This window comes from Aythya fuligula, chromosome 19 (assembly GCF_009819795.1).
Source record: "Aythya fuligula isolate bAytFul2 chromosome 19, bAytFul2.pri, whole genome shotgun sequence".
NCBI lineage: Eukaryota > Metazoa > Chordata > Aves > Anseriformes > Anatidae > Aythya > Aythya fuligula.
In genome coordinates this window covers 7,336,385-7,345,664 of record NC_045577.1, presented here as the reverse complement: position 1 = coordinate 7,345,664, position 9,280 = coordinate 7,336,385, and positions in this window count along the sequence as shown.

Below are 9,280 nucleotides of genomic sequence, written 5' to 3'. Positions count from 1 at the left end.
TTAAGAATTCTGTCAAATCTAAGAAAAAAATCCATCTATCCCCAAATCTTATATTTAACAGTGGTCAAAAATTGTCACTAGTAGAGTAAGCACACAGTAAGTACGTAGCTGTATTTCCCTCATGCTCTTTCTCAGCTTCCGGCAATCAGCAGATTAGGAACACCCTGAGCCAGAGGTGTTACCTTTGGGTTTAATGCCCTTGATGGATTTTTTCTTCTGTGAATGATCCACTGGCTTCACAAAATGAATAGCTGAGCTCTAGAACTCTGCTGTGAATGCCAGAAGTTTACATGGGTTCTGAAAGCAAAGTGTGAAACCATACCACGTTTCCACCTCTGGATGTGCTAGCAAACAAAACACACCTTGACAAGGAAATCTCTTCTCAAGAGACCTCATGAAACTGATATACAGTTTTTGTTTTCTTTGTTTGTTTCTTTTGTTTGCTTCATTTCTGGAATAAGCATATTCCACAACAAGTTTTGCAAGAAAAGTGTTTCCCTGCAATCAGCAGCCCCACTGAAAATAGCTCTCAGTGCTCCTCCAGCCCATCCCCAGAGGGCTGTTGTCAGTGCTGGTACCTGATTAGAGACAGATCAGATGTACTATGAGGTATTTGTCCTGCTGCCCAGAAGCGGAACATCAGGAGCTGCTGGACTGTGACCAGTTGAGTAATGCTCAACAAGTGCATGGAAATAAACATAATCATCTTTATCACGTTAATCGCAGTCCCACAGGAAGCCTTCACCTGGGCTTCAATGAATTCAGAGCCAATTTGTTCGTGTTCTCTGATTATCAGTTGGTCCTGGGCAGACAGAGCAAAATTCTCCCTCATGTAAAAGCCAGCATCAGGCCAGTGCCTTTTACATGGTTCTGCAGATTGTGCTCCTGTCCTTTGTGAGGTGTTGTGATGGTGAGGTCGTGTAGGATCTGAGAATCAGCAAAGGCTGCAGAGCACCAAATCTGTGTTTCTTAACCCTTTTCCACCCTACAGGGATTTTTCTTTCCCCTCTGGCTGTCAAGATCCTCTGCTTGTTACACAGGTGCTGAGAAAAAAAAAAAAAATCACTTACGTATGGGGGTTTTCAAAACCAAACCTTTCTGCTCCACAAGATTTATCTTAGCACCTACATCCACAGAAACCGCAGTGGAAAGTCAAGCCTGCTGGCTTCAAGAGGAAGAATAAACACCCATTTATGTATCAAGCAGTATGGGCCCTTTAAAACCTCCCCAGTGCCAGAGTCAGTCTCTCTCTTTCCTTGCTCACATTCGTGCATGTTTTCCAAGACTCTGAGCTTCTAGCCTGAATTGTTTTTGAAGCTGAACCTGTTGCACCTCTCCAGGTCAGATCCTGGTCCATTTCTTGCTCTTGTTTTGAGCTTGCCCTGCTGACAGTGGGAACTGTCTCTCTGTAGCAAACGCACTGTCAGTCCTGTTCCAGCCCTGCCACATATTTCAGATAACTTCAGATACACATAAACAGCCCTTCTGTGCAAGTGGATGAAACCTCTCCTGCCTTGGCTTTGCCTAGAAGAGACAGAGAGATGCCCCTCAGGCAGAATGAAAAGGGCCCAACTATCGCTGTGATGACAGCACAGTAAAATTTCCTGGGCCCTAAATATTTTATCATCATAAAATAAACATAGATCTTCTCGTCATGAAATATACATTAAAAAATGTTTAAACATGTTAATTATTAAACCAATATTGATTCATATTGGATGAAGCATTAACGGGTGGAGTTTGCAGGAGGAAAATTGGCAAATGTATTTAATGTCGAAAGAGCGCTTGCCACATATCAATATTCATCAGGTCTAACCACTAATAATCATAAAAGTGACAGGCCAGATTTATGGCTCCTCTGTGTGAAGACAAGTCTGTGCAAAGGGACAAACTGAAATATTAAGATGGGAGGCACAAAAATTCTCTCTCTTTTTTTTTTTTTTTCAGCAGCTCATCATTGTGATTTTATGGATAAACTGGGGATTTGTGTATGAGAGTCTGGGCAAATAGAGGAAGGCTTTTTGGAGTTTATTTCAGAGCAGTTTATCAGGAGAATATAATCAGATGTTCATGATCATGACTGGGGGAAGGCTGTTTTGTGATGCAGGTGGCTTCACAGTCCACAAGGAGTTAAATGGAGCTCACATGTCCTCTCTTTGGACATTTATTCAAAGAATCTTAGATGGATTATCTGAAATTGGTAGATCAGGAAATGCATGTGTGTGCCACTTCTAACATTTGCAGGGTTGAAGATGAAGCTATGGCTTGGGGAGTTTTATGGCACAAGCCAGTTGTTTTGATTTGGGGCTGTAAACAGTCCCCGAAGGAAAATACCTTGCTTACTGCATCTGCAGGAATATTTTTTTTTGCAACATTTATTCCACTGGAAGCTCTAGTTATGATAATTCCTTGGGATCACAGAACAGGCATGGAAATTATTGGGGACTGCAATTGCCATTAATATAGGAGACCTGAAGGTCCTTAGTTTGGTTTAGTTTTAAATGCAAATGCCCATCCAAACCACTGAATGAGAAGGTGAACCCTTATGTCCGTACAGGGTATCTCAGGACATTCCTGGCACTGTCATCTGGGTCTGTTTTTCATTCCTCTCCCCATCTTTTTTTTTTTTTCTTTTTTTTTTTTTTTTTTATTTCCCTTGTCTTACCTTGAAGTGAACAATTCTACCAAGACCTGACTCCTCCATCTGCAATACTGTGGGACTATGTGAATTTAACAGTATTTTTGAGCTATACTCCTGTCTGATGGAACTGTAGAACTGCAGAGTTCACGGTATTTAAAACATTTTCTTGATAAGAGAGCTTTCTTTTTTGGTCTTTAAACAAAAAGCACAATGAGGTTCACTGACTGTGTTCAAGGACTCCAGTTTAAATTTGTTCAGTCTACAAATCAAAAAAGAAATTTGTTTTCTTAACAGCCACCTCTGCAAACACAGTATGGTACCAGGGAGTTAACAGGTGCTCTCCATCTTGCATGCCAAATTCATTTAATACTTTTTATTGCTGTGTTGCTTTGCATCACTAATACAAGTTGGAACCTTCAAACTGATAGAAACCTTCTTTTTTCTTCTTTCTTTCTTTTTCTTTCTTTCTTTCTTTCTTTCTTTCTTTCTTTCTTTCTTTCTTTCTTTCTTTCTTTCTTTCTTTCTTTCTTTCTTTCTTTCTTTCTTTCTTTCTTTCTTTCTTTCTTTCTTTTCTGAGATCGGGAGGGGATTCATATGGCTGCTGATGGACAGAATCATGCCAAGGAAGTTAAATAAATTGTTCTTCTCCTTACTGCAACTTGGTCTGGGGGGCAGGGCTTTCACAGCAGATGGATAGGAGCACAAGCTGTTTCACAGAGGACAAGGGTGATGAAAAAAGGAGATCAGATGAACAGGACATGGCCACTAAATTTACCAAATGCCACCCTGGAAACAGGGATCTTTCGGTTCTTTTAGGACACCTCCTTTTCTTACCAGCCCTTTTTACAGTCAGTAGAGAACTGCTATTTCTTTTTTTCTCAGTACAAAATATATGCCAGTGTGACAGCAAATGTCAACCTTTTTCTGTGGGACAACACTTTCAAAGGCCAAAACCTTTAACATCTGGCAGCTGTAGTATTCTGTTGAACAACAGCTTTATTGTCAATGTTTATCCACTGGAGAAATGTTTCTGAGCCTATGCATAGAGATGATACACTAAATTGTCCATTTAATTTCCACTTACTGTGAGATTCGGCATACATTAAATAATATTTGATCATTAAAAGCATGTTTATGGACTCTAATATTGCTATCAGTGATACGTGACTAATACATAGTAAAGTGCATCTTGTCACGATCAGTTGATTTCAGAGCAATTTGTCATTAGCAATTGTTAATCTGGGGGTTCTCTTCCCCTCTCTCCTAATGCAGCTCCATAAGACGTGTCTGGAGGGAGCCTTGCTATGGTGGTGTCCTTGTATAATGTCCTTGTAAAAAACAAGGAGTGGAGCAATCCTCTCATGGAGAGACCCAGAGTATGGGGTGGGCCATGGCACTGGTTTCCAGAGTGACACCAGCTTCACTGGAAGCATCTACGGACTAAGGGGGATTTCTAGAGTGAAGAGCAGGGCCATTCATGTTTCTAGTGTCCAGCTGGATAACATGACACATCTCAGTCAAAGCACAGCCAAAATTAACCTTTCAAGGTTGCACTATTGGACTTGTTTCCCATCAAAATCATGCCCCATGTTCAGATATGAGACCACCCGTATCTCTACAACATCCCATCTAATAACATTTGATCTAATTGATCAGTCATAGTCAAATGTGATTTAGAGCTAGCAACCTCAAATACATTAAGTTCTCACAAGTTTCATGAAAAAGTTAATTCCATCTGAGTTCCTAATTAACTACACACCCAGGAATTCAACCACAGGATACATATTCATGGAAAACGAGCTTCGTTTCCACCGATCACAGAAGTAGCTGGCATCTTGATGGGATGTTCTCCCACTGGAAAACATCAATTTGTCAAAATCAAAACATGCTACAGGAACAAACACTAGTTTCAGAAAAATTTCATTTGAAGACAGCTGTTAAGTCTGTGGTAACAGATTTATTTTTTTTTTCAATCTTAAAGAACAATCCTTCCCCTAAAGATATGTTATCATTCTTGTGTACAGAAAGAAAAAAAAAATGCGTGTGTTTGGGGGGAGTAGAGGGGTAGTCAGGGAATTGTTGGTGATTTGTAAAAAACTATATTCTTCTGAATGTCTGAATGTGCATTAAAATAGAAATTCTATAGTTTTGACCAGAGCATTAAAAAAATTCTTCAGAGTGAAAGGACCAGGTAATCAGTAGCCATATCCAGAAAAAACACTTTGTCAGAAGAACTCTCCTGTACTCAGCTTCTCTACCTGGGGCAATGAGCTACTAAGCCCTCATTGATTATTTACCCACGGTACCCAGATGATATCACCAGCAGTACTCATCTACCACAAGCAATCAGAACATCTGGCACTCAGGCCGAGAGCAGAGCCAGGTACTACAGCTCTCCTTGCCTCTGTTTTTGGCAACCTAATGCTCATGTCCCAGTGCCAAGCTGTGGGCTCGTTGGCATCCTGCAGAAGCAATGTCCCTCTAGCTCATGTGAGTGCTGGCAGGGGAGTGCAGATCTCTCTTGCTTTATGGTTGTCTTCCTCAAATCCCTCCTACTTGTCATTGCAATTATTTCAGCATTTCCTCCCTCTTGGATCAGAATCTTCTCTTGTCCAAGGAAATCAAACCAGCTCTGTTCGTGACTTGAACATCAGCAAAGAGTCACCCAGCACCTCTCTGGATGCATGGGAAGCATTCAGAGAAGGGCTTCAGTACTAAGGAAGCCTGAGCCATACTCCTTGGTCTGTTGTTTAGGCAATCTGCAGTGAAACGGGTCAATGGTGTATATAAACACAAGGAAAAGTCAGGTTTGTCCAGAGCAGGGTTATCCAATGGATTGGAGTGCCTCAGCTTCCTCCACCTGTCCATTTTTGTGGTGATAACACCTTTTTTTGGTCTCCACTGAGACCGTGCTTTTTTAGCTGTAGGCTGTGTCACAGCCTGGGCAGCAGTCAGTCCACTGACAGCTTGATCTCAGCTGGAATCACTAGATATTGCAAAAATAAACCCTAACAGGCACCATTCGGCATGGCAAGCTCTCTCATGAGCTGGGATGTAATGACATGGGACACGCTTTGCAAATGCATCTGTCTTCTGGCCTAACAGCATCCACATTGTGTGGGGTGCAATTAGGAGGTCACAGAAATGCTGTCACTGATGGCTTTCTGGCTGCCTTTGGAAAATGTTCTCAACACATAGCTAATAAGTAGGTTTCTTTTATACCACTTTGATAGTTAGGGACAGCAGGAGGAAACAAGCAGAAGACCCAGCTTAGCACTATTATTCCTTTTAACTTTGCTTAGCAAATGATTCTGAAGTGCTCAACACAATAACTCCCCCTTTTAAGCATAGGTTTTCCACTCCTCTTCCTCTGCTAGGGTCTAATTTTAAGGGAGCACTTTGGGATTTTAATAACAGAATTATACACTTTCCCTACAGGTCTTTAATCTCTCGATGTTTATCCCATCAGTTGTGTCTCTGGCGAGCCTTTATCCTAGGATGTTTGTCTATTAAATTAACAGTATTTCAGAAGAAGAGAAGCCATTTGCAAGCAGTAAATCACAAGGCAGTGGCATTCACTTAGCTCTCTCGCTGTTGCATCACTCAGTATATTATACACTGCTCTATACACTCAGTATATCACCAAGTTCTTTATCTTCCCTGCCTCCCCCGCCCACCGCCTCCATGCTGTCTGCAAAAGGCACAAACCTTTCAGAGGCAGCTGAATCAAGAGGGAAGGAGACAGATGAGATTTGTCCAAGCAGAGAACCGGGCAAGTTTTGAATGCTTGGATGGCACTGCTGGGTTTTGACTGGGGCTGCCTATAGAGAAGAGAGCAGAGCAAAGCCCTACACATCTGGGTGTTTCAGAGTGGGTCAAAAACACCAACTGAGGATGCCCAGCAAAACCTCAGTGTCAGGGAGAATGCAGCAAACGTGGTGCCTCCTACTTACAGCTGGAGGGCAGCAGTCATGGGATGGAGGCAACCCACACCTAACAATGTACAGCAAAGCATCACAGCGCTGCAGGATAAGAAAGACAATTATATGCTGTATGGTGAAGGAATGGAATTAGATGGAAGGGGCTCACAAAAATGTGAATAATAATTCTCTTTATGCACAGAAAACAAATTAGTGTGTGGGATATCAATGGCTTTGTCTGTCTTGATTCCTGGTCTGATTAAAGGGATCTTTCCATAAGAAAGTCACCTGCAGTGAAGGTTTCAGAATATTTTCAGAGCTTGACACTTCATAACGGAATCACCAGCACTGAGAAATATTCACTTTTCCTCCTTGGATCCTGCCTATTCTGCCAAAGGAATGGTTTCAGTTTCATTTAAGCATTGAGAAGTGCAAGGTCCATAGCACAAAGCACGCTTGGTGCATTTGTAAGGAGATGGGAAACATTTCTATGTAAGCATTTATAAGATGTCTAATGTTGTTTTCCTCTCATTGTTTTCCTACATGAAAATCTGAATGTTAAGGGCAGTGTGAACCAATAATTTTGGGGGAAAAGTCAGAACAGGTTGTACAAAGCAATCTGTTGCCATGATTTCTCTTTTATTTCCCTTATTGACTTCTTGCTTCCTACCATCCTTGTATAAGTTTTTACAATATATTCATGCAGAAATTCAATTTTTTAGATCAAAACTCTCTTTGAACCAAAAATTTTAGAAACAGCAAATTCTGGTCACAGATTGCACAACCTAAAACTCCGGAAATTTTGTTTCCCCCTTTTTTGAATTACCATCTAAACAAAAACAAAAAGAGAATATAAATTGGAAAAAAAAATATATTGTTCTAATTTGGAGCAAAACTAGCACCTTTCAGCATTGCCCAGAGCTGTTTTGGAGAAGGAATCCTCAGCTTCAGGCTCCTTCTCTGGGGCTGGATCTTCAACCTTGATCTCTGTGCCCCAGGTCTATTTGCTGACCATCTGCTTCTAAAATTGTCCTCTGTTTGTTTATTTATGTGTTCGTATGTCTCTCTTTCTCTCCTGCTTTTTGAAATTCCTCTTTGGATCACATAAATCTTCTTTATGGAAATATTTTTGCAATTGGCATACTTCCAAGAAATGTTCAGACTCAATAAGGCAGTTTTTTTTTTTTTTTTCCATGGGGAGAAGTTTGTCACAATTTTTCTGGATGGATTTCCTCCATGAATCTTGGCAGCGCTGGAGTCCCCTCCAGTAGGATATAAATGGAAGCAGTGGCTCTGTCTGATAGCCTAGCTTTCAGAGTGTGGCCTCCAGTTTTGTAGCTGCAAATAACTGCGGGCAATTTTGCCTACACTTAATTGCAACAAGGTTTGTTTCCTCCAATTTTTAAGTCCATCATTTTCAGGCAAGCACAGAGCTGAATGCTCATGTGTTTTCCAGTAAAAACACTTTATAGCAAATGTTATAAAATGATTCTTTGCTGCTGCTAAAACACACAATAATTTTTTGCTCACAGACTGGAGATCCAGGTGATGCTGGGATCACCAGGTGATATGATCACCACAAAAAAGACTAGTTCTTGGTTCAGCTGCTGGCTAAAGCTCTGACTCTTCCAAAGAGTGAATGTATAGCTCGTTTCTTATTCTCTCTTTCTCTTGGTAAATTTAGCAGTCCTTTAAGCAGGGTTAAAATTAGTGTTAGAAAATGTATGACTGCAAAAGAACACAGTTAACATTTTGAGTCAACCCTACCTGTCCATGGGAGGATCAGCCCTCCCGGTGTTGTTCCCAGATAGTGTTCTCTGCATTTCACTCTCCATAGTGTTAGAAAGCTAATCTAAATATCCTGTATAATTTAAGACCATCTTTGAGCCACTCCAAAATTAAATTGCCTCATGTTTAGAAGAGCATAGCTAAACATCAGATACTAGATCTTATGGCTGTACCAGCTGTTTGCCCATAGAAACCTTTGCAGGGGCCTCACTGCTATTCCTAAATTTTTAGAAAAAGATTTTCCCAGGAAACTGAGCTAGTGCTTTTCCATGCTCTACCATCTGCGCTTGCTGGAGACCAGCTCGGTTACTGGCATCCCGCAAATTCATCAATAGGCAACAAAACCATTAAGAAACCAGCAGAGATCACTTTAAAATGCAAACAAAGCAGAATAGTGAGACATTTCAGACCACATCCTGAACTACTGTAAATCAGTGAAATTCATGTGTTTCATGCAAGTTATGCCAGTTTGTGCCAGCTGAGGGTTTGGTTCTTCATCATTAACTCCTCCAGCATTACACAGCCAGGTTTCGGAGGCTTTGAATGACTTCCTGCTTTGAGTTTACAGCTGTTCCAGCAAGGCCTTTGGTTTATCCCATTAATTTATCATTAGCCTGTGTAAACAAAAAGAACAAAACAAAAATGGCTGGAAAAAAAAAAAAAAAAAAAAGAAACCGAAACATATGCACTCACTTTTCCTCCAATTCAGGCAGGCTTTAGGTAAGAAACATTGCCAAAGTTGACATCTACTGGGACATGTTTCCTTGTTAAGATAAAGATGTTGGCTGAGATCTAAGACACAAAATATCTTGGTTCAGATCAATTAATAAATAAATAAATAAATAAAACAAGCCTCCGACTCCTACCCAGGAGTCTTCCATTTCATTAAAGAATACTTCACTCTTCCATTTCGATGTTTTCCAGTCATTCT